The following is a 24,975-nucleotide window of genomic DNA, read 5'->3' as shown; positions in this document are numbered from 1 at the left end:
CGCACCGCTCGCCTCTCATGCACTCTAGTTGCACTGATGGCGTTGTTGATACGGTACCTCTGCCTGCCGTCTGCGGCACCGTTGGTTCAGTGCAAGGTACGCCGCTAGCAGCACTGCAGCTGCACCAGCGACCCGGGAACGGTGACGGGAGACTGGAAGGTTAGGGAGGGGCGGTATGTGTAACTTCCTGTCCCCCAACCCACCCCGCCTTCCCTCCCTCCCTGAGCCAATCTGTTCTGCGGGACAGTAACTCGACCTGGCGGGTCGTCCCCACACAGGTTACTAGCGGCTTCACCTGCGTGTCTAAGTGTGTGTGTGTGAGAGAGAGAGAATGCATTATCCGAACGCATTTAACTCGGTTTTAAAAGGTTGGGAATACATATAACGGCGAACACGGGTGTGTTGTTATAGTGTTGTGATTCCTGGTGATGTTAAGTGGGACTGGGGTTCAGTTCTTGTGGCAGAATATACCTACAGTCTCGATTGTGGTGTTAAGACTGCACCACGGGGGAAGGGGGATCTATGGTGGTGGTAGGTGACGGTGGCGGCGGGAGTGGTGCAGTAGCTTTTTTTTTTTTTTGACAACTGCTCGGGATGAGGGGCTGGTGATGGTTGGCGGGAGGACCAGCGTGTCGTGCGCGTATGGTGCGCGAAGGAACAAGTCATCAACCATAGCTTTAACTTCGCACCTTTCTCCGGTAGTAGTGCTTCTTCTGGGGTGACTAAAGAGGGGAGAAAGGCATGTGGGTGGGGAGGCAGAGGTGAGGTTGGGTGAGAATGGAAGTTGGGTCCGTGTGTGTGGGTGTAGGTGTGCGTGTTTGCAATGTAGTGTGGTGATGGGCGGAAGTATCGTCTCCTGACCAACGTTGCTCAGGTCTTTGAACACGTCGGGCGGCGCGGCGCGGCGCTGCACGCATCGCGCCGCCCGCCCCTCCCCTCCCTCACCCTGACACCCCCGCTCGTACATGTGAAGGACCTGCGTTCGCACCCCCCGGGGGAGTCATCCGTTACTGGATATTGCATCGTGGGAATAAAGTAGTGGCTCACTTTATGAAAGATGTTTCTATTTTATCTGTGTGTCATGTGAGGTCAGATACTGGAGGGGGTGGAAAAGGGGAGGTACTGGTGCCACTCCAGGTGTGTGGGTGGAGGGCAGGAGGAGAGGAGGCTTGGTGGAGAGGGAGCTGTGGTGGTGGAGGTGCCTTGGGCCAAGTTGGGCGTGACTGGTGGTGTTCAGCTTCCTGTGTGTGTGTGTGTGTGTGTGTGTGTGTGTGTGTGTTGCCTCTTTCCTGTACCGCGCTCCTCCACCCTATCCCCTTACCTTCCATCCCTCCCTCCCTCCACCTTCTACACACACACACACAGACACACACACACACACACGTGGTATGGTGCCCGTGCCGCACGTGGTACGTTGTCTGTGATTTAGGATGTACTGTGCCCGCGAGGCTGGTGCTACAGTGGCCGTAACACACGGTGCAGTGCCCGTTACACTGTTGCTACGGTTGTCGCCTGTGACAGATGGTACCTTGCCCATGGCACAGGTAGTACAGTGACTGTGATACAGGCGGTACAGTGGCCCGGCTCAGCTGGTGACCAGGTGGTGCGACGGGACTGATCTTAGAGCCAGGTCAGGTGGTGCCGCTGGTGACGTCACGCCGACTACTCACACCTGCTCATTGTTATGAGGAGCGGCAGATGGCCAGGGTTGAATCGCCTTGTGAGGTGTCGGGGGATTACCTCACCTTCATGGTTATCATGGGATTACCTCACCTAGGTGGTTGATGTCAGGGGATTACCTCACCTAGGTGGTTGATGTCAGGGGATTACCTCACCTAGGTGGTTGATGTCAGGGGATTACCTCACCTAGGTGGTTGTTGTCAGGGTTTGTGGTGTGGGGAGGGTGATTACCGTCTTTGTACTGATTGTTGTCAGGATTTGTTGTAAGGTGGACTACTTGGATGTACTGGTCAGGATCTGTGAGAGATGACGGGGGCATCGTGGGTTGTGACCCCCCGCACCGTCTTACGGAAATACCCCGCGTGCCAGGGAGTCAGCCACTCATGATTACCACACTCTCATACCTACGAAAGAACCTCATGAATTGGTCATGTGATCAAAATGTGTATCTGGCTCAGGCTATATATATATATATATATATATATATATATATATATATATATATATATATTATTATTATATATATTATTATATATATTAAATTATTATTACAGCGACGATGATGTACGGGATGACATACCCCGTAAGCTGAGCAAACAACTTGACCTGACGCCTCTCATAAGGGTCCAAGTGCTGAAGGACTGGTCGTCATCTGGTGTCAAAGACAGGATTATCAAGACTAATGCTCGGTCAGGGAGTGAGGTCCGAGCCGATAGCAGAGGAAGACCCTAATCCTCGTCCTGATAAGAAGTAGCAACAACACCATACACAAAGACACACACACACATATACACGAACATGTGGGCACACTCACACTCATGTTCGTAACAATATATATATATATATATATGTGTGTGTGTGTGTCTGTGTGTGTGTGTGTGTGTGATGGCCTTGATTAGGGCCTCAGTCGCCCGTGCCGTCTCGGGTGACATAAGAAAACTAGCACGTTGTAGGGGTGTTGTAGGGATGTGGGTTGTGGAGGGCATGGCCCTCTGCAGGGTGTGTGTGTGTGTGTGTGTGTGTGTGTGTGTGTGTGTGTGGTCGTGGGTGATGGATGGGCAGCATCCTGACTCCTCCCCCACCCGACTATTGTGTCCAGCCTCACAGGAAACCGTTTGATTCTGGCCTTCAAAGAAAACACTGTTCCCAGGAAACTGGGCTTCCTCCGCCTCTCCTCCACCCAACCCCCTCTAGGAAGCCGTGCTTCCACCTGTACTCCACCCTAGCCCTTAGGATGCTGTGCCTGCACCTGTGCTCCACCACGCCACTGGGAAGGTATGCTTCCACCAGTGCTCCACTAGTCACCAGGCCAGTCACCAAGTGACTATAACATTGTGGTCGCCACAGTCCAGTCACCGAGGGACTGTTAAGTCTTGCTTTAACACGAGAGGAAAGGTACCCACCCACGTCCCGTGCTCTGGAGGCCCCCAGGTCACACACACACACACACACACACACACACACACACACACACACACACACACAGAGGCTAAAGCACGCCAGAGGTGAAAGGAAAGAGAAAGCATGCGAGTGTAGGTTGCTATGGTAGTTAGCGTAGAGAAAGCATGCGAGTGTGGGTTGCGATGGTAGTTAGCGTTATTGCACCACTGTACGGCCCTTTCTAGGATGACGGTACGACGCTTGACCTCTGCGTTTATTTATGGCTCTTGAGCGTAGCCGTACGGCTCTTGACCTCGACGGCACGAACCTTCAGCACGACGAGGTCAGTAAGGCCGGGTCATTACACGACCAGAGGTCTTACCGTCGTGCTTCGAGGGTCGTAAGCGCCGCCGTACTCGGTGGCTGGACACCTCTCGTGGTCAAGGGCGCCCTTATACGGCGCTGCTCCAAGCGTGGGTTGATGAAGGCCGATTTCACCTCGGGCGTCGGAAATGTTTTGTACGAAGGTCGCGCCTAGAGGCCGGAGGACGGTACGGCCTCACACCCCGGTGTAGGGGCGGGACACACACACACACACACACACACACACACACACACACACACACACACACACACACAGTGGGTCAAGAGACAGCGTTATCGTCAACGCTTCCGATCACCGTGTAGGGAGGAGAGTGTGGCTAGGGGGGTCCCTCCTCTGACCGTCGCCATAGCCGCCTGGACGCATGTCTGGGAGAAAGCCATCAGAAGGGCGTGGTAGATGGGTGGTAGACGGGTGCTGCCCCCGTAGCTAACGCCGGGACACACAGCTTCCAGCTGCGCGGGAGAGAGAGAGAGAGAGAGAGAGAGAGAGAGAGAGAGAGAGAGAGAGAGAGAGAGAGAAATGGCTGCTCTGCGCCATGAAATCACTGAATGACATGGCCGCCATGCACACACACACACACACACACACACACACACACACACACACACACACACACACACACACACACACACACACACACACACACACACACACACACACACTTGGATCCCCCTAATGCCAACCTCCCACGGCCTGGACTTGACCCCTTGTTACATTACGTTAGAATCTACTTATTTTGTAGATGGGGTGTGTGTGTGGGGGGGGGGGGATGATTCCAGTCACACATCCTGGACTTTTTGTGTGTGTGTGTTGTGTGGGAGGGGGGTGTGGGCTCCTCTCTCTCTCTCTCTCTCTCTCTCTCTCTCTCTCTCTCTCTCTCTCTCTCTCTCTCTCTCTCTCTCTCTCTCTCTCTCTACCCACAGGGTAAGACTTTTGGGCGTTTGTTGATGTTGCTGTTATATTGATGACATCCCCGTGGTTGTGTCCTTGTTGAAGAGTTTATATTAACGTGTATATTGATGTCGCAGACATCATCCGCCCTGTGTCATTTACCATGCGTGTGTGTGTGTGTGTGTGCGCGCGCTACGGGGTGAGAGTTTTACACTTGTGTTGCCCCGTCGTCTTACCCTCGTATATACGTACCGTGTCTTTACCCCTATGTATGTGGACACACTCGCACAGACACGCCCTAGCCTATGCCAGGTACCCATTCTATCAACCAGTCCCGGGGAGGGGGGGTGGGGGATGAACGGCTGGATGGACTGTGGACCGGCTGCTTCGACCAGGATCCGAACCTGTGAGGGTTTAGGCGACCCGTGCATGCTTGACGTCCAGTAACGCTAACCGCAACACCATAGAGGTCTGTCGTGTGTGCATGTTTGTCATTATCTGTTCGTACTGTAAGGGGGGAGAGGGAGGGAGTTTTACACTTGTGCCCCCCCCCCCCCCCATCACTTGAGAACTTTCTCTGTACTTGTTTTTCAACTTCAGTAAGTTGTCCACATTCGCAGTGTCGTCTCTTGAATGTGTTCCATTTATTCGCCTCTCTCATGGTTCACCAGTACTTTACACTTTTTTTTTAAATACATGTTTCTTGCCTAATATCATGTTATGGGCTCTTGTTTGTTCTGTTCCAACATCATCGGGGAAAGTTTTCACTGTGTGTGTGTGTGTGTGTGTGTGTGTGTGTGTGTGTGTGCGTGCGTGCGTAGGTTGGTGGCCGGCCCGTTAGCCCGTCCCCTGGTGCAGCACATTGTTGGCATTCTTCTCTTAGCTGCTTCATCTGCCGTCGGCCCGACCCTCCTACTGCTGCTGCATCCTCCACCACCACCACCACTTACCATCGCCAACACCGTCCCCGCTATCACCAGCATTTACGCCAACGCAGTTTCCATCAATATGTGTACAAGTTTTGGGTTAATTCAGATGAAATCTGAAAAAACTTTATTATTATTATTGTTATTATTATTATTATTATTATTATTATTATTATTATTATTATTATTATTATTATCTATACTAACATTAGTGGGTAAGTGTGTGGTAGGGGGGTGTCCAGGCTCCTGCGTCTTAGGTGGAGTCAGACCTATGATGAATGAGTTGGTAGACGATAGATTATGGGCACCATAAGCTGGGGGTGTTGGTGGGCCTCCTCCACGCAAGGCTTAGGGGATCTACGTTGCCTTCGTCAGTAGGTTGTGTGAGGGAGGGAGAAAGGAGGAGGAAGGGTTCCTCCATGTCTTAAGAATTGCTTTCGAGAAAATGATTCTCCGCTGTGGCGGCGGCGTTGTTTCTCCCTCCCTCCCTCCCTCCTTCCCTCCAGATTGTGGCGCGTGTTTAATACCGGGGATGGGCGTGGAGTGTGCCTGTAGGCGAGGCGGCAGCCACCCCATTATGCTTATCTGGCCAGTGGCTCGGGTCACTGGAACCCCAGGCAGCAGCAGCAGCAGCAGCGTGGCACGGGCCAGTGGCGGAGGACTGCGGTGTGGCCCGCCAGGTGGCACCCGCGGACGGCACCCACCCTCCCTCCCACCACTCAATAGTACCCCCCTCCCTCTCCCTCCTTCTTTCTCCGTCCCTCCCCACAAGATTCATCCCCTCTCCCCATTTAACGCCCCCCCCCCCCCCCCCCCACACACACACACCGGCTCTAACTTGCCTGTCTTGCCACCTCTCCCCCTCCCTCCACCCTCCAATCCCAAGGCTCTCTCTCTCTCTCTCTCTCTCTCTCTCTCTCTCTCTCTCTCTCTCTCTCTCTCTCTCTCTCTCTCTCTCTCATCATTACGTAATATAAGGTCAGAAGTACGTGTATGTGTGTGTGTGGGCGGTGTTCCCAAACCCCGCTATCCTGTGTATCCTATGTTATATCCCGCCATGGGCCCACCTGTGTCATGATGTACCCACTGTGTTCACTGCTATCCTTCACCAATGCCACCATAGAAATCCTTCGTTTTGGGAAGTTGAGAACAGATGCAGAGTTGTGAATGATGTGGAGTTGTGAATGAAATGAAAGAAGAAATCATTATTCCGTCAGGTGAGTACTTACTTCACCCGGACCGCGGCAGGACATTCATCAGCTGTTAATGTATTTGATTGATGTGTTCAGTGCTCACCCCACGAGAAATGTGATGTTCCATACAGTCAGCAGACATTGATGATGATTATACTTAACTGTTCTTGAGGCGCGGGTGTCTTTACACACACACACACACACACACACACACACACACACACACACACACACACACACACACACACGTCGTAGCGAAAGTGCCTGACTGAAGAAGATATGTGTACGGGTGTAGGAAAAAGCATATGGCGACGGGAGTTGTGATAGGAGAGCTTTTTGTTGTGTTGGGGTGAGTTGTCACTGAGGCTCTCCCACCCACGGGTGTAGTGCGAAAAGTTACTGCGATGGATGTAATGCAGGTGAGAGAGAGAGAGAGAGAGAGAGAGAGAGAGAGAGAGAGAGAGAGAGAGAGAGAGAGAGAGCTGCGATGAGTGGGTGGTGGTTTAGAATTAATTTAGAAGTGCGTCAAGGTTGTGTGATGTCATCATGGCTCTCTCTCTCTCTCTCTCTCTCTCTCTCTCTCTCTCTCTTATTTATATATATATATATATATATATATATATATATATATATATATATATATATATATATATATATATATATGTATATATATATATATATATATATATATGTATATATATATATATATATGTATATATATATATATATATATATATATATATATATATATATATATATATATATATATAGAATGAATGAAGGAGTACATGAGAGCGGGTGGGGTGAGGTAATTGATGTGCTTCAGAATCATGGCGAAATGGAAGCTGTTGTTGTATGCAGATGATGAAGCTGCTGCTGCTGCGTTGTTAGACGAATCAGATGTGTTGGGTAAAAGTGGGAGATATCTTTAAGGACATACAGAAGAGGATTATATACGAGAGACAAGTGGTATATATGAGATGCTTGGGTTTGGAGGATGTGGGAGATCCCAAGTGATGTAAATTGGAATGCTGAGGAACTGGAAGCTATGGGTGAGTGTAGGTATGAGGGAGGGGTGAGGGAAGGTGAAGTTGAGAATGGGATCATGCAAGGGAGGACTACAGGTTTTCTGAAAGCTATAGTGGATAAGAAGATCGTTCAGTGGAAGACTCTCGAGAAACCCACAAGAGGAGGAAGAGTTTGGGCCCAGCTGCTCCCTGCATGAATGGCAGATCCAAGTGTATAGGTCAGGTTAAGAATTGATGAGCGACGGAGGTGGATGATTGGGTGTACGCGAGAGAAGAGGATGTGTGACGTAAAGGCAAACCATTGAGAACGGTGCGTGGAAGAGCCTTTCCAAGATGGTTACGTAGGACTTGCGATGGCCGTCGGCCGGCTAGGTATACAGAATTGCAGTCGAAGGTACAGGGAGGGAGGGCAGATAGACCGAAGAAGAAATGGACAGATGCCGAGAGAGAGAGAGAGAGAGAGAGAGAGAGAGAGAGAGAGAGAGAGAGAGAGAGAGAGAGAGAGAGAGAGAGAGAATCGATTAGGACGAGAGGCATTTCAGATGAAGATGCCAGAGGAGTGACTTGCGATGGGCCGCTGTGGAGTCGTTTTGTGTGTGTGTGTGGGCGTAGAGGTGGAGGAGGCCCCTCGGCCCCACCAGCGTGATGTGGCAGAAGGAAGGAATACGAGACGCAAGTGTGGATGTCCACGTCTTACGGCAGCAGTCGGGATAATGAACTTAGGATCGTGTGTGGGTGAATGTAAGGCTCTCTATTTTTTTTTTTTTTTTTTTTTTTGTATTTGGCTGCAACTAGTGTACATGAGAACGGTGTTTAGTATGTATAGATAGGTATGTATGGACTCACCTGGGTTCAGAGGAGAGCCGTCCTCTATTGCGGATCCCCTGATCCTCTTGTGGCAAGACTTACTCGTAGCAGCGTTGGTCGCAGAGATGGATAGTCCCACTGTTGGTTTTGTAATCTGATCTGACGGAAGGCATTTTGACACTGCGTCCCACACGAAGCTAAAAGACTGCAAGGTTAAGAGAGTGTTAAGATAAATCCAGGCTGCAGAAGATAAGAAGGTGGTCTTCATTGGTGAAACGGAACATACCAACCAAAGTCAGCAGAGGCCACAGGCCAGAGACACAGTCTTTAACTCTGTTGAAGGACGTAATGGTGTCCCACAGTACCCACTCGCAGGGCCGCTGCTGTTCCTCATATATGAAAATAATATGCCGGAGGGAATCTTTTGATATGTGAGTTGTGTTTGGTCACATATTGTGAGATCTGACAACGCCAAATGATTTAAGGTGGGACGCAGTGTGACATGGCGACACAGGGTGGGGTTATTACAATGTTGAAGTTCTTTGGCTCAGACATTGTCGACGTGGAGCGCGGTTCTTTAAGATGAAGGCAAGAGGGAGGAACCGGGTAGCGCTTAAAGCCAGCCATCGGTGTACATGCTTGATGGCCAAAGTCTCACTAGGCCTAGCTACTCTTCTAAGCTGTGGCACCCCCCCCCCCCTCAATCTCTCGAGGGTTATATATAAAGCACCAAAATACGTTTCCACAGTATATTTTCTTACGTCACACTCCGCAAAACCTGCACCATATACACCTCTCTCATTATAATTGAAATCATCCATTTCATAACTTGCCTTCGTCTGTCTAGCCAACCTCCCCTTCCCCTCTAACCATCATATTTAAAGGACAGAAAAAAGGAGGGAAAGACACAGCAGAAGACAGACTTTAGAGTCATACATTGTGTGGAAATCCATCTGTGGATAGAGAGAGATATGGACGCTTGGAAGAGGCTAACAAAAGAAGTGATTGCAGAAAAAAAAAGCAATAATCCAAAACAGGCTATGAAGGGAGAGGATATGAGATGTGCTCCTACGGGGGTAGAGAAAAAACATCCTGTATGATGCACGATTAGATAACCAGAAATAGGGAATCACACAAATACACACTCGAGAAAAAAGACGTGTTGCAAAAATAATCAAACACGCCATTCAAGATTCGTTGAATTCTTCAATGCATTACATGTTCTCTTAAGTAATGGGCAATGTATTGGCGAATCCAGATGATTAAGTAGGAGATTGAATTGGACAGTATGGTTGCTGTGTTCCAGTAATTGTAGTGGGGGACCATGGTATCTTGGCGAGTGGTGTTGGCGAGGCAAGATGTTGTTAGGTGGGTGAGTTGGCAAGTGCTGCCATCTGGATGGACCCAAACTTACTCACATCCCCACTTGGCGGCCATACTCTTATGTGTGCTCGCTCCACGCTTGGCATCGTTAACCCTATTACGTAACGGTTTAATTGATACGGAAATACACAAAGTAGTTGAGAGGTGGCTTCGATTGTGTGTGGGGGGGTTTTGAAGCAGGCGTCACACAACTGTGAGGGACATAGCGTAGTGGGTCCACACCCTGTGGCCCCGTATGGAGCATGAGGCAGAGTGGTGGTGGTGGTGGTGGTGGGGGACCCTGGAGCGAGCGTAGTGGCGGCGTCACTGTAAACAAGTCGTCAAGAATCTTACCCTTGCCGAGCGCCGGCCTTCGCGACGCAGTTACCACTCTGCTCCCTCCAGCAGCCTGCCTGCCTGCCTGCCTGGGCCTCCATAATTTACATAATTATTTTTCTAGACGTGAATTATTGAGGATAGTGAGGGGGGGGGGGGGTGATATCACCGTCCTGACCATCCACCGTACGCCGGGCGGGTGCCCTGTACTGATAACCAAAGGAATACTCCCGGTTATTGCCAGGGTGTGTGAACGGGTGGCAAAGATTTGATCGGAAATTAAATAGCAGCTCTTTTTTTTTTTTTTTTTTTTGAGGGGTGAGGAAGAGGGAATGTGTGGCAGACCCGAGTTGGATTGTGTTATGCCTCCTTGATATCGTATTGATCAGGGCGTTTGCGTTCCTATTAAGAGTTTAGTCCGTTCGTATACGACGTCTGTCTATAGCTAAGCGTTAGGGAGGCGTTGACTTCTAAGGCTCGCTGGTGGTAGATTTTGGGGTATCTTGTTTATTAACGTACTGAACGTTCCCCGTCATGATAGGTCTCGTGTGATGTAGAGCTATATAGTAGAAGCCGCTTGTGTCGCTGTATATATTTAAAAGACCTTTACCCTCAGCTTGGAAGTGTTGCGTAAGCATCGTTGTGTCGAGGGAAAAATATTTAATAAAAAAAAAATGAGGTTCCAGAGTGGATGACGGATGTAACAGGTGAGGTTAAAAATACCGCACGACGTGTACCTCACCGAGAGAAGGTGCAGGCCTCTCTCTCTCTCTCTCTCTCTCTCTCTCTCTCTCTCTCTCTCTCTCTCTCTCTCTCTCTCTCTCTCTCTCGTATTCCAGGATGGACGGTGATCGCTGGGAACTTCCATGGGAAGTGTGGAGGGAGGGAGGGAGGTGTGGATGGTGATGATTTGTCATGGAGGACGACTATCATTGATGACACATGACTGGAAATCATACACTCACGGTCGCTCGTCGTCCTCGTCATCAGCTACACCTGGGAACCGCGGGGGGGGAGATGAATTGATATCAGAGGTCGTGATATATTCCCTCCTTGTGTGTGTGTGTGTGTGTGTGTGTGTGAAACTGTTGTAGAACAGTAAATTTTAAGGTGGTAAAGAGGCGATGATCATGGCCACTTAAAAGACACACACACACACACACACACACACACACAGGGTTAAGAGACGGGGCAACACGAGTGTAAACTCTCTCTCTCTCTCTCTCTCTCTCTCTCTCTCTCTCTCTCTCTCTCTCTCTCTCTCTCTCTCTCTCTCTCTCTCGTAAACACACACGAATAGTAATCACACACCCACCCACCCACCCACCCACCCACCCACACACACACACACACACACACACACACACACACACACACACATTGCTGGTGGAAGAGCGGCTCCGTCCCGGCCATTGTGAACATCAATAATGAGCAGACCGCCGTGCCACTGTGCTTGTGTAAAGACTGGTTATTTAACCGTCTCCCTCTCCCCCCCCCCTCCTGCCCTCCCCGGTTTTAATTGTGTTTATTTTCTGTGTATAATTTACGGTCATTGGCTGCATAGTTGATTCAAGAAACCGTGTTGTTGTTATTGTTGTTTTCTTGGAGGAGTTTGGTGGTGGTGGTGTATGCCGGAGCCCCGTTCGTTCGTTCCTCTCCATCACACTGTTGCGTACTGGAGAGAACTTGGACTGTAATGTCAAGGTTCCAATAATTTTCTTAGATTAGCTCGAAAAAAAAAGGCCAGTAATTCAGAAGTGCTGAGATAATGAGCGATGATCGGGTATTTTTTCCAGACAAGTTTTTTTTTTCGATAGTTATTATATGTCTTACGCGATTACTGTAGATTGACGATACCCTCACACCTCCCGTCACCACGCTGCGTGAGATCCCTCGTCCCCTGGTGGTGCGTGCAGTCTGGCGCCACGACTCGCATCGGGCTCGTGTGAACGAACTGTCGTGTTACGCAGACCTCCGCCGCAACGAGAACAGCCCCGTGAACACCACAGCCAGCGTGAACATCATCATCATCATCATGGAGATCACCAGTAGTTGTAGTCGTGTCTTTGTTGTTATTATTGTTGTTTTTCTTGTCATACCACCTTGGGCAGTACGAATGTCGCTTTGAGGCGTCATCACACGAAAACAGAATCTTTCTTGTTCGTTAATAAGGTTGGGATGTTGGAGAACGGCGATGTCGCGACCATAGGTGCAGTGAACTTGGAACGAATGAGACACCTGCTGGGAGGGTCAGAGTTAAGTGTCCCTCCACCTCTGGGAGGGACAGGCAAGTGTCCTTCCACCTCTGGGAGGGGCAGGCGAGTGTCCCTCCACCTCTGGGAGGGGCAGGCAAGCGTCCCCCCACTCGTGGCTCCTAGGGATGGCACGGGGTGAAATTGTTGTGTGTTCTTTATAACATCCACATATGAACCTCGTAGTGAGACATCGACTCGTATGACCTAGTCCCGCACCGTAGCTGACCTGTGATGCTCTAGGTAAATATATTTTCAGCCAGTCCGTCCGCTCAGACTGACGCTTCCCCTCCCTGCCTTCATCACCCACCTTGTGATTGTGGCCGAAGGTTGGGTATCCGAGAAGCTGCCATGACTTGTAGAAGGTAGCGGTGTGGATTCTAAGAGGGTTGTGAAGTTGAGCCTTTCATTTGGGTTAAGCAGAGAGGATCTTCTTGCCTGCAGTGACCAGGGTAACAACAGGTGGGGCGGAGCAGAGGACTCGCCACCCGGAAATCCTGCCTCTCTGAAGGAAATACTGCTGGAGGAGTCAAGAGCCGCTCCTCCTGGAAGGCTTTACCTGTGTTCCTGAAGCCTCTGGTCTTGTGACCTGCTGTTGAGCCTGGTGAAGGCTGGAGCGTTCCTGGCCTGGTGAGGAAGGTGTGGTGAGGGCTGGAGCGTTCCTGACCTAGTGAGGAAGGTGTGTTGAGGGCTGGAGCGTTGCTAGCCTGGTGAGGAAGGTGTGGTGAGGGCTGGAGCGTTGCTGGCCTGGTGAGGAAGGTGTGGTGAAGGCTGGAGCGTTGCTAGCCTGGTGAGGAAGGTGTGGTGAAGGCTGGAGCGTTGCTGGCCTCTGGTGAGGAGGCTTGACGGTGGTGGCAGCGTGGGGTGGGCCCGCCCGGCTTGCTCAGCCCAGCGTGGAAGACGACGGGTTAGATTATTGGCCAGGTGGAAGACAAACGTGGTAAACACAACACACCTGACCGTGACGTGACGCCTTGCTCCAGCACCCACACACCTGCCTTATTCTCCAGGACCCGCCTGAGACATGTGCCTCGTATTAGTCCTATCTGGATATGTCGCCTTGTGGCATACCTGCTGATGGTGACACTCGCACACCTACAGCTGGTTCCACATATACCTGACACTAACGGAGCTTGGTTCTCTGTTCCCGGCAAAGTTTGGCCTGGTGCCATGTTTCTTAACACAGCTACCAGGCGGCCAGGTGTACAGAAGAAAGGGTACATGTTAATGGAATGGGAGGTTCATCGATGTGAGCATGGGAGGGGATCGGATCGTGTGGGAGAGAGACGGGATGTTGGGGGAGCGTGTCGTTTTCGGGGTCTGGATGGGGCTGGGTTGTCTGGGAAGAGGGTCGTTTTCGAGGGTTGGAGGGGTTCGGGTCGTCAGAAAGGGGTAGAGAGGGGCCCAGGTTGTGTGGGAGGGAGGTAGGGATGGGATATGGTTCAAATGGAGTAAGGGGTAAAGGTCGTGCACATTGGGAAGAGGAGGGGGCGTTAGGGAGACAGGGATGTACCGGGGGTGGCACGACCTTCAGGTCGGACCGCCCGTTTGGAAGCAGATGTGGGGTAATGCTCCACAATGACACCCTCACCCTCCACCACATCCACCGGTGCCTCTCCACCATGACTGCCACTCACCCGCCACCGCATCCACCATGACGACCGCTCGCCCGCCGCTACATCCACCATGACTGCCGCTCACTCACCCACCTCATCCACCATGACAGCCACTCACCCAGACCATCCCGAGAGGGGTCTCTAATGATCACTCCTTAGTTTAATTACCAACTTCCTCCTAAGTAACTAAGAGCTTTATAAATGAGTCGAATATGTGTGGCATTTCCGGCCGAGGAAGTGACTGGAGTTTTTGCTTCCCCAGGTGGGGAGCCTTGTGTGGTGGAGGAGGGTCTGTTGTGAGGTGAGGATGGTGGTGGAGGGTCTGTTGTGTGGTGAGAATGGTGGTGGAGGGTCTGTTGTGTGGTGAGAATGGTGGTGGAGGGTCTGTTGTGTGGTGAGAATGGTGGTGGAGGGTCTGTTGTGTGGTGAGAATGGTGGTGGAGGGTCTGTTGTGTGGTGGTGATGGTGGTGGAGGGTCTGTTGTGTGGTGAGAATGGTGGTGGAGGGTCTGTTGTGTGGTGGTGTTGGTGGTGGGGGGTCTGTTGTGTGGTGGTGATGGTGGTGGAGGGTCTGTTGTGTGGTGGTGATGGTAGGGAGAGGATTGATGGTAATGGTAAGGAGAGGATTAATTCAGTGGTATAGTAGGGAGAGGAGGAGCAGATGTGTAGTGGTGCTGGAGAGAGAGAGAGAGAGAGAGAGAGAGAGAGAGAGAGAGAGAGAGAGAGAGAGAGAGAGGACCAGGTGTGTATCGGTGCTGGGGAGAGGATCAGTTTTGTAGTAGCGTTGGGGGGAGAGAGAGAGAGAGGACGCCATTTGTAGTGGTGTTGGGGAGAGAGAGAGAGGGGGCGACTCAGTTTTGTAGTGGTGTTGGGGAGGGGATCAGTTGTGTAGTGGTGTTGGGGAGGGGATGGAGGTAGCGTGGAGGGAGGTGTGGGAGGAGGGAGGCGTGTAGCGGGCGCGTGCGTGGTATTTAGTAGTAGGAATGCTTGACGGTGCATTCCATGTTTGGAGTTGGTGCCTCCTGAATGAGTGTGTAGAGCCCGAGCAGCAGCGTAGTAGCGTAGCGTACACACACACACACACACACACACACACACACACACACACACACACACACACACACACACACACACACACACTCTCTCTCTCTCTCTCTCTCTCTCTCTCTCTCTCTCTCTCTCTCTCTCTCTCTGGCAGGCTCTCACAGGCACGACCCCCCCACCCCCTTTCCCCGCCGCCTCTCTCTTTCTCTCTCACACTCTCTCTCTTCTCACTCCCTCTCTCCCTCCCTCCGTCCCTCCCTCCGTCCCTCCCTCTCTCCCTCCTCCTGTATTGAGCGGTTCCCTCCCCACACGCCACGCTCCGGTGCCTCTGCCTTTCCCCCCCTTCCCCCTCCCGATGTCCCTCCCTCCCTCCCCTCTGCATCCTACCTGCTGCCTGCCTGCCTGCTGCTGCTGCTGCTGCTGCTGCTGCTGCTGCCCTACTGGCTCCTCACCCCCCTGACCTGGTGGCTGTCACCACACACAGCCTTACCCACCCATAACGATGCTTCACATGACGGCCTCACTCTCCTCCAGGGATGATGATGATGGGCTCATCCCCCCAACCCCACCCACCCGCCTCTCTCTCTCTCTCTCTCTCTCTCTCTCTCTCTCTCTCTCTCTCTCTCTCTCTCTCTCTCTCTCTCTCTCTCTGCCTTCGGAACTACGTTTCGGCCGCGTCCCAAGGCCTCCCTGCTTTTGCCCTGCCTTGCCTTGCGCTTCTCCGCCCGTGCACTGACCCCCCCCCCCCCTCCCCTCACCTCACCTCCCTTGGAAGTGTCATCTTTATCCTCGTGTTGACACTCGAGGGTGGGGTGGGGGGTTACTGATACCCCTTCCCCTCCTCTCCCCTCCCCTGGGCTCCCTAGGTACTCCCGCCGCTACCTCATACCTCGCAGGGAAGTAAGTACTGGAGTCTGTGACAGTAGGTACTTCTGCAGTGTGGCAGGTGTACACACTACACCGTGATCGCCAAGCGTCGTTGAAATACTTTTTTTTTTAATCAAATGAATATTTTTTCTATTTTCTGAAAATGTAAATTACGTCATGAGTTCATATTACGTCAACAGCCGCCATGTTTGTTTACATGGGGAGAGAGAGAGAGAGAGAGAGAGAGAGAGAGAGAGAGAGAGAGAGAGAGAGGAGCGCCAACGTTGGACTTCAGCTCTTTTATTTTGACGTTGTTGTGGGTGTACGTGGTTCGTCCTGGTGTCATGGTGTAGTGTGTGGCGCTGAACGAGCAACGCTCCTGCAGGAGGAGAGGCGAGGGGCGGCTCACAGCACCCTGACAGTGAGCTGACCTCATCCCCATATCGCCACAGCGTGACAATAACAAATAAAATCCCCATCGATGACACTCACCTTTCACATGTAAACAAACATGGCGGCTATTTTGATGCAATACACATGACGTAATTCGACATGACGTAATTCATAGCCTGGAAAATGTTTGGGTTAATAGCCAGCGACGGCTTGTGATTGAAGGTTCGATCTCAGGTGTGGGGTTTTCATCCTGGCGTGGTCTTAGGCTTAAGAATCACCTCAGAAGAAAAAAATCTCTCTCTCTCTCTCTCTCTCTCTCTCTCTCTCTCTCTCTCTCTCTCTCTCTCTCTCTCTCTCTCTCTCTCTCTCTCTCTCCCCTCAGAAGGGAATCGAAGCCTGGGTTTCTCTGAGTCGGTGTTTTAGAGAGGCAAGGTTTAATGACGCTGTGTGGCCAGGTGTGTATCGGAGGTCCCCACCAGGACGAACCTGTGGCAGCTGTTGTGCAGCGGTAGGTCCTCAGCAGACCCTGTGGCAGCTGTTGTGCAGCGGTAAGTCCTCTGCACACCCTGTGGCAGCTGTTGTGCAGCGGTAAGTCCTCTGCACACCCTGTGGCAGCTGTTGTGCAGCGGTAAGTCCTCTGCAGACCCTGTGGCAGCTGTTGTGCAGCGGTAAGTCCTCTGCACACCCTGTGGCAGCTGTTGTGCAGCGGTAAGTCCTCTGCACACCCTGTGGCAGCTGTTGTGCAGCGGTAGGTCCTCTGCACACCCTGTGGCAGCTGTTGTGCAGCGATAGGTCCTCAGCACACCCTGTGGCAGCTGCTGTACAACGGTGGGTCCTGGACACACCAGGACCCGCCTGTGGCAGCTGTTATGCAGTGGTTTGCACCTCACATATGACATTGATTGGCTTGTGTCCATAGTGGAGGTGGTGATCTGCCGCTGTTGGTGAAGACCCGACCTTATCATGATGCCCTCTGCTGACTGTCATGCCTGTATGGTCAGCTCCGGCCGACGACCATGCCTGCATGACAGCACCAGTTGACTGCCACGTTTGCCCGGTAATGCCGACTGACTGTCGTGTCTCCATGGTAACTCCGTCTGACTGTCATGCATGCATGGCAGCTCCGGCCAACTGTCATGCCCGCCTGACAGCAGCGGCTGCCTGTCACCCTTCAGGGGAGAGGACGCCGCCGTTGTGCCACAATAATGGCCGTAATGGGGAGGAGACATATGACTCTCCCCGGCGGTGGTGGGGCAGAGGCTGCTCGCGTAGGGCACCACAGAGAGATGAGCCGCAAGGCCAGCAGTACCAGGAAATGCCATCCCCCAACTCATGGGAATCAGGGTGAGTCTGTCAAGGTCAGGGGGGAGGTCCGGGAACTGGGGAGCAGTTCCCGGGTGATGGGGAGGATGCTTGAGCATCATGTTATGTTGGAGGTGCGATGATGGGGCAGGTTTGTGATCTGATTGACCCAGTACCACAGTGCTAAGCACGGCTCGACCCACCCTAGGCACGGAGGGAGCATATATATATATATATATATATATATATATATATATATATATATATATATATATATATATATATATATATATATTTTTTTTTTTTTTTTTTTTTTTTCATACTATTCGCCATTTCCCGCGATAGCGAGGTAGCGTTAAGAACAGAGGACTGGGCCTTTAAGGGAATACCCTCACCTGGCCCCCTTCTCTGTTCCTTCTTTTGGAAAATTAAAAAAAAAAAAAAAAAAAAAAACGAGAGGGGAGGATTTCCAGCCCCCCCGCTCCCTTCCCTTTTAGTCGCCTTCTACGACACGCAGGGAATACGTGGGAAGTATTCTTTCTCCCCTATCCCCAGGGATATATATATATATATATATATATATATATATATATATATATATATATATATGAAATGGACGCCTCATATTTGTGTGATGGTGTAGGAACGAATGGGTGTTTTGCTGAGCGAGATTCTGGGAGTTTCTCTCTCTCTCTCTCTCTCTCTCTCTCTCTCTCTCTCTCTCTCTCTCTCTCTCTCTCTCTCTCTCTCTCTCTCTCTCTCCCACCACAACCATCACCTGGACCGCCGTCGGGCCGTTTAGGGATGAAGTTACTGCAGCGTCTTCGCCACCGTTTCGTCTCCTCCTGATTGATTTCCCGGCCGTAACCGGTTTCTCTGTAGTGTGTAGCGGTAGCGCAAAGAGGATTTACACCCACACACAGGTCACAGAGAGGTGGGGGGGGGGGGGTCTTCATCTGTCGGGCCCTCTGTGGGTAGATGAATATAACGTAAATCATGACAAAGTTCGTTCCATTACGTTAAGTTTTCCGCCTTCCCATAGAGTGAACCTACCGGTCAGAAGACAGACGTGGATATAGTTCCTGTGTTTAGGGTTTTTTTTCATATTAAAGATAGTGTGTTTGTTATCTGTTATCTCCAGCCCGAGGCACAGACACCTGATGTGTGTCCTTATCTCGTGGTACTGGAATCCGTCAGGCTCTCGGATGGAGTTGTACACGAGGTAGGGGCTGCCTTGCTTGCATCAGATGTGTCTTGAATGTTCCATGGTCACGACATTTATAATTAGGTAGTTTGTGGGCACTAGTGCGGGCATGTGTGTGTGTGTGTGTAAACACCTTGGCTCACTCACGAAGCGCGTCCATATACTGCGCCTCAGTTTTCACCTCGGCTCGGAACTTCCTCTTGACGTGTTACTGTATTGTCGTAAACACGGTTCATGAGGTCACCGTTGTCTTCTGCTGTGTCAGTCGGTGTGATGTGTGGTTCCTGTGTCGGAAGGGAGACTTCCCTGTCTACCATGGCCTCCCGGGGATTACTTCACTTGGTAAACGTTTGTACTCGGTTGGTTGTCTCGGCCTCGGGGGCTACTGAGGATAGCTGCCACCCCCTCCTGCCGGGGTAGATGTCTGCTGAGGCTGCCGGCCTGATCGCTAGTGGAGGAGGAAGTAATGCAGGACAGTCGACATGCCACAACCTGACTCCTAATTACATAAGAAACGGCTGTAAAAATCTTTCCCCTCACACACACACACACACACACACACACACACACACACACACACACACACACACACACCAGCCTAAACCAGGTACCTATTCATGGACCAGCCACAAGGTGAGGATGAACACATGGGTTAAGTGTAGGCTGACTGTCGCGCACGGGATTCGAACCCCATCCATCCAAGTCCGACCCCGGGCGGGGCCCTTGCGGGCTCACAGTCGGTAACGCTAACCCACCGCAGCTTCGTATGTTGGGGGCGTCTGTCATGTAAGGGGTTCAGGGAAGAGCTTGGGCACTCTGTGTACGACCCAGATCGGCCAATGGTCGCCTGGGACACCTAGTTTGGTCGTCACTTTGCTTCCTGGTAAGAGGTGAATGACCCTGATCCACTACAGCCACACTGGTGTCAGAGGGCTGACGAGGGTCGCCCCTCGTTCTCACACGCTTGGCCTTCCTCTCCTTGACGGGAAGGGGAGGTACTGGGAGGCAACACACACACACATACAGCTACAGGTCCCAGTGTTGCTATTACCCCTGATGGTCCACAACAAGGTTTTATCTTGAGCAGGATTCTATTAATATCCCACATTCCTGATTGATATAGTTGGAGACAGGACAGTAAAGCGGAAGGCTTCTTCCTCACCTACCTCTATAGATGGAGACAGGATAGCGGTAAAGCGGAAGGCTCCTTACCACCCACCACCCCTCGTAGCAGGAAAATAGCTGTGAAGGACACCATGTGTAGAGTACACATATACGATTTTTGAAGGAAAAGATGAGTGAAGAGCGCATTTTGATCTGTTCCATGTGTTTGTGTGTATAACAGTTAAAGTATATGCATTTTAGGATACCGTAAAATAGGCTATTCAGTGATAGTATCATTAGAATATTTGTCTCGTCCAGAATCGCACGAATTGGTAGTCTCCTTCATGACGTTGCCTGATGATGGTTGGTTCTGGAGTTGAACAGCAACTCCACCGCTGAAGAAACGTTTGAACTTCCGTACATGTACGTACGTCTTCCCTTTAATTTCATGCCATGTGTTGATGGACAGTGTTTTTCTCTTTGACGTGAAGAAATGATCGTGTTATGTTATCGAAATTATCAAACATTCCGAAGACTATTTCATCTCCGGATTATGAGAGAGAGAGAGAGAGAGAGAGAGAGAGAGAGAGAGAGAGAGAGAGAGAGAGAGAGAGAGAGAGAGAGAATCTTTTTATAAGGATAACATCTATGTGAGGAAATTAGTTTTGTTCCTCTTCTTTGTATTCATTCTGGTCTTACAGCGTCAAGGAGGCTGCCAGACCCGTATACAGACATCCTATTGGCAAGGAATTTGACGTGGGTGAGGGTTGCAGGCACGAGGGTATGATGTCTGCTATGAGGGTGAGAGGGACTTTTATGAGGGTATGATAATTGGTATGGGTTGAGGAGGAATGAGGGTATAGGTACTAGTATAGAAGAACGGGATTTGATATATAGGATATATCGGGTGAGGAGCGAAAGTATGAGGTATTAGGGACAAGTGTGAATGCAGGAAACATGTATGAGGTTGGAGCGGGGAATACAGTGTGATGGGGACAGATGAGCGTTTGTTAGGGAGTAGTTATTAGGGTGAGAGAGTCGGTATCAAGGCATCCGATGGAGTTGTAAGCGTGTGAGGGTAGAGAGCTGATGGGGAGGGAAGCAGTGAGAGTAATGAGAGCAGAAATGAGTAACGGCGCAAGGGTTTAAGGATGAGAGGCAGGATAGGAACGGACGGGAGGGGCCCGAGGTGAGGGGTGAAGAAGTTATGAGGTCAGCACTTGAAGAATGAGGGGTGAGGGTACAAGGATGAGGAAGGGAGGGTGAGGTAAGCGGGGTTTGCGGGAAGAGGGAGCCTCGGGTCCGGTGGGCTGGCTGTGGCTGTGCTCGGACGGAGCGCTACGTCCAGCCTGGCGAAGAAAGCACAGATATGTGAGGCAAGAAAATCCCGGCGAGAGAGGAATCAGCAATGAGCGGGGGTCTGGGGCCCCCGCGGGAGGGTGGGCAGGGAGGGAGGGAAGCAGTGTACTACGACGCGCGCGGCCAGTGTGGTGTGAGCCGTGGTAGGAGGAGGGCGGTTGCCGCCGCCTCCGTTCGTAATTGCGGCGTAAGTGACTCGGGATATACGTGATGTGTAGGGTTGGACGGGGTTCTCAGTGGGTGTGCTGGAGGGGTGATGCAGGAGACGTTAGGGCTGGGCCCTGGCAAGGGGGACGCCACATGCCTGGTGGAGGGGGTCGCGCGCGCCCTCACCCTCCCAAAATCGTGGCCATGTTGTGCGAGTGGCGGAAGTCTGGGCAACCCGAGGAAAGGCCCTTGTGCCGTCGGCGAACGTGGCTGCCCTGGCACGGGCAGCTGAGCCATCTTACGTTCACGTGATGCAGCAGATAGTGACCAGTGGGCTGCGGCCGGAGGGGCCCTTCGCTAGGCCTACGTGGTGGTATGGTAGGGCGGCGAGTGGTGGTGGCGGGCTGGTGGTGGCGGCCGGGCCACGCAGGCCCACCATCATCTGACTCACCCACGCTGCTGCTGGCCCGCCTCCGCTTGCCAGGCCTACCACCTCGCGACACAACTCCCGCCTATGGCCGGCTAGGCCCGTGCTCTCTCCTCTACTGCCTCAACCACTAGCATTAAAGGTGACCACGTGGGTATTACTCTCCCACCCTCTCACACCACCGACCCACCACCGGCTGCAGCACTGCCGACTCCGCCAACCACGCCCGACACCCCTGCCACAAGGTCAGTCCTCCCCCTCTACATCCACACCCCTGCCACAAGGTCTGTCTTCATCCCTCTACATCCACACCCCTGCCACAAGGTCAGTCTTCATCCCTCTACATCCACACCCTTGCCACAGGGTCAGTCCTCCCCCATTACATTCACATCCCTGCCACAAGGTCAGCCCTCACCCTTGCCACAAGGTCAGTCTTCACCCTCTACATTCACACGCCTGCCAGAAGACCACTCTTCATCCCTCTACATCCACACCCCTCCCACAAGGTCAGTCTTCACCCTCTACATCCACACGCCAGCCACAAGGTCAGTCTTCATCCCTCTACATTCACACCCCTGCCACAAGGTCACCCTTCACCCTCTACATCCACACCGCTGCCACAAGGCCACTCTTCATCCCTCTACATCCACACCCCTGCCACAAGGTCACTCTTCACCCTCTACATCCACACCCTACCATAAAATCGGTTCTCGGCCTATCCATCCACACCCCTGCCATAACGTCAGTGATCCAGCTCATCCATATCCTCAAGGATATAGTCATCCATATGAACGTCAGCATTTCGTAATAAGTTTGTTGAATCTTCCATACATAAACAGAAGCCAGCACTCCAACCTTTGGGAAGCGTCAGTGCCAGACCAGTGGCCGAGTGCATGGGAAGGGCAGATAACAGGAGACCTGATAGCCTGATGGCCTCTATCGAGATTACTTGCTGGAGGACAGACAGTACATGGGAAGGACGGATAACAGAAGATATGATGGTCTATAACGAGGTTATTTGCTGGAGAACAGTACATGGGAAGGGCAGATAGCACAAGGCCTGATCGTCTGTGTTGAGGTTACGTGCTGGAGATCAGTATATGAGAAGGAGATAACACAAGACCTGATGGTCTATGAGAGAGTTATCTGCTGGTGGACAGTACATGAGAAAGACAGTAACAAAAGACCTGATGAACTGTGGGAGATATTTGCTGGTGGACAGTACATGGGAAGGGCAGATAACACAAGACTTGATCGTCTGTAACAGGGTCATATTTTAAGCCTCCTGTTGTCCCACACCATATACAGGCAAGAACAGGATGGTAAACTAGGTAGAGCGAGAGACATTACCGTGTTTACATATTGTATGTGTCGGTGCCGTGGTGGCGATGAGGCTGCACCGGGATTTTACATACATGATGAGGGGTTCGTCTGGCTGGCCCAGCTGAGTGTGAGTGCATGAGTGACCTCGGGAAGCTGCCAGCCTGACCGTGACGAGGTGGGCTGCTGCACGCCCGACCGTTGCACCGGCCGCAGCTGCACGGGACGTGCTCACACGCAGGCAGAGAGCACGTGCTTCCGGGAAGGGAAGGTGCAGGGACGTGTTCACAAGCAGGGGTTACTGTGGGGAGGAGCCGAGATTACTGGCGAGAAGCTGGGATTAATGTTGGAGCTTGGGGAGAGGCTGGGATTAATAATGTTGGAGCTTGGGGAGAGGCTGGGATTAATAATGTTGGAGCTTGGGGAGAGGCTGGGATTAATGTTGTAACTTGGGGAGAGGTTGGGATTACTGTTAGAGCTTGGGAAGAGGCTGGGATTAATGTTAGAGCTGGGGAGAGGTTGGGATTACTGTTAGAGCTTGGGAAGAGGCTGGGATTAATGTTAGAGCTTGGGGAGAGGTTGGGATTACTGTTGGAGCTTGAGGAGAGGCTGGGATTAATGTTAGAGCTTGGGGAGAGGTTGGGATTACTGTTGGGACCGACGGAAGAGAGTGAGATTATTACCAAGAAGGTTGAGAGAAGCTGGGATTACTGGTGGGAGTGTGGAGAGAAAAGCTGGGATTACTGGTGGGAGCGTGGAGAGAAAAGCTGGGATTGCTGGTGGGAGTGTGGAGAGAAGCTGGGATTACTAGTTGGAGCACGGGGGGTGAGGCTGGGATTACTTTTAGGGACGTGTTCAGATTACCGGTGTGGGAGTGTGGAGAGAGAGGTGGTGTTGGGGTGGCGGGGGTCAGTGTTGGAAGCGTAGAGAGACACTGGGATCATTGCCATTACTAGAGGGGCACTAATCTGAGGGGGGGGGGGGGGCGACGGAGACAACCTTTGTGGAAGTCCCCGGGAGGTGGGAGGGGGGGGGGGGTCTTCTTCTACTCCCACCCCCCCACACTCACAGTCAGGGATGGGCCCGGGTGACTTGACCTGGCCAGCTGACCTGACATGAGGGGGTCACGATTCCCCGTGAGGTTCAGGTCTTTGATACTTCCTGTAAACATTTAGGGTGTCAGACAGACATTACACGCGATGCATCAGTCATATATATATATATATATATATATATATATATATATATATATATATATATATATAGATAGATAGATAGATAGATAGATAGATATACACGCTTAGGGAAAACAGCGTCAGGAAGAAACGAATAATGGCCGTAGTTACTTTAAAAATGATGGCCCCCCCTCCCCGACTGTAAATTACACATAGGTAATTACATCCGTCATTTGGGTGAGGAGAGGATTGCTTAAGTGATCAGTGAAGCGAGCTACAAAAACACGAGTGAAGAAGAGAGTGTGTGGATGTGCTGAGAGGAATATTGTGAAATAAGGTTTGGTTAAGAACTGTGGGAAGTTCAGCTCTTGTTTCACATGAAAGATTTCCTCAGTTAACGCTGAAAAAAAACATCTCCCGGGAGAACTCGGAGACAACGAACACATATTTACGCTTTTGCATAAGCCGTGTATCCACTATTGTCAACGAACCCTTAGGGGAGGATGAACAGCTGGGTTGACTGTGGACCGAGTGCCGCAACTAGTGGAGCATTTCCACCTCAGTGTTGACTAACTCATATTCCATACTACATATAAACTAGGATGTCTGTGTGCAAATGAGTGAAAACCAAAGTGTCTTAACGAATCATAACATTCTGGTTGTAGGACAAAAACGTGTTGAAGGGCAGCCTAAACTAACAGAAACGTTTCGTTAATCTTACGTTTAATAATTCAGTAAGATCGGGTGATCTTGTGCTGCCACGAACTTCTCAGTGCCC

General features: G+C 51.5%; 1 protein-coding gene across 3 annotated transcripts in view; it reads left to right on the top strand.

The window, feature by feature from the left end:
* Positions 1 to 24,975, top strand: part of LOC139748203 (serine/threonine-protein phosphatase 4 regulatory subunit 1-like) — a 360,191-nt gene that overhangs the window by 207,682 nt on the left and 127,534 nt on the right. Inside the window, exon 1 of one of the 3 annotated variants that reach the window (XM_071661028.1) lies at positions 21,257 to 21,947. The exons of the other annotated variants lie outside the window; for them this stretch is intronic. The gene's annotated coding sequence lies outside the window, so the exon portion shown is untranslated. Of the gene's footprint in view, positions 1 to 21,256; positions 21,948 to 24,975 lie in introns of those variants that run through there. 3 annotated transcript variants of the gene reach the window in all.

The sequence above is a fragment of the Panulirus ornatus genome, chromosome 73 (genome assembly GCF_036320965.1).
Source record: "Panulirus ornatus isolate Po-2019 chromosome 73, ASM3632096v1, whole genome shotgun sequence".
In the NCBI taxonomy this organism is placed as follows: Eukaryota; Metazoa; Arthropoda; class Malacostraca; order Decapoda; family Palinuridae; genus Panulirus; species Panulirus ornatus.
This window is presented reverse-complemented; position numbering and strand designations above follow the sequence as displayed.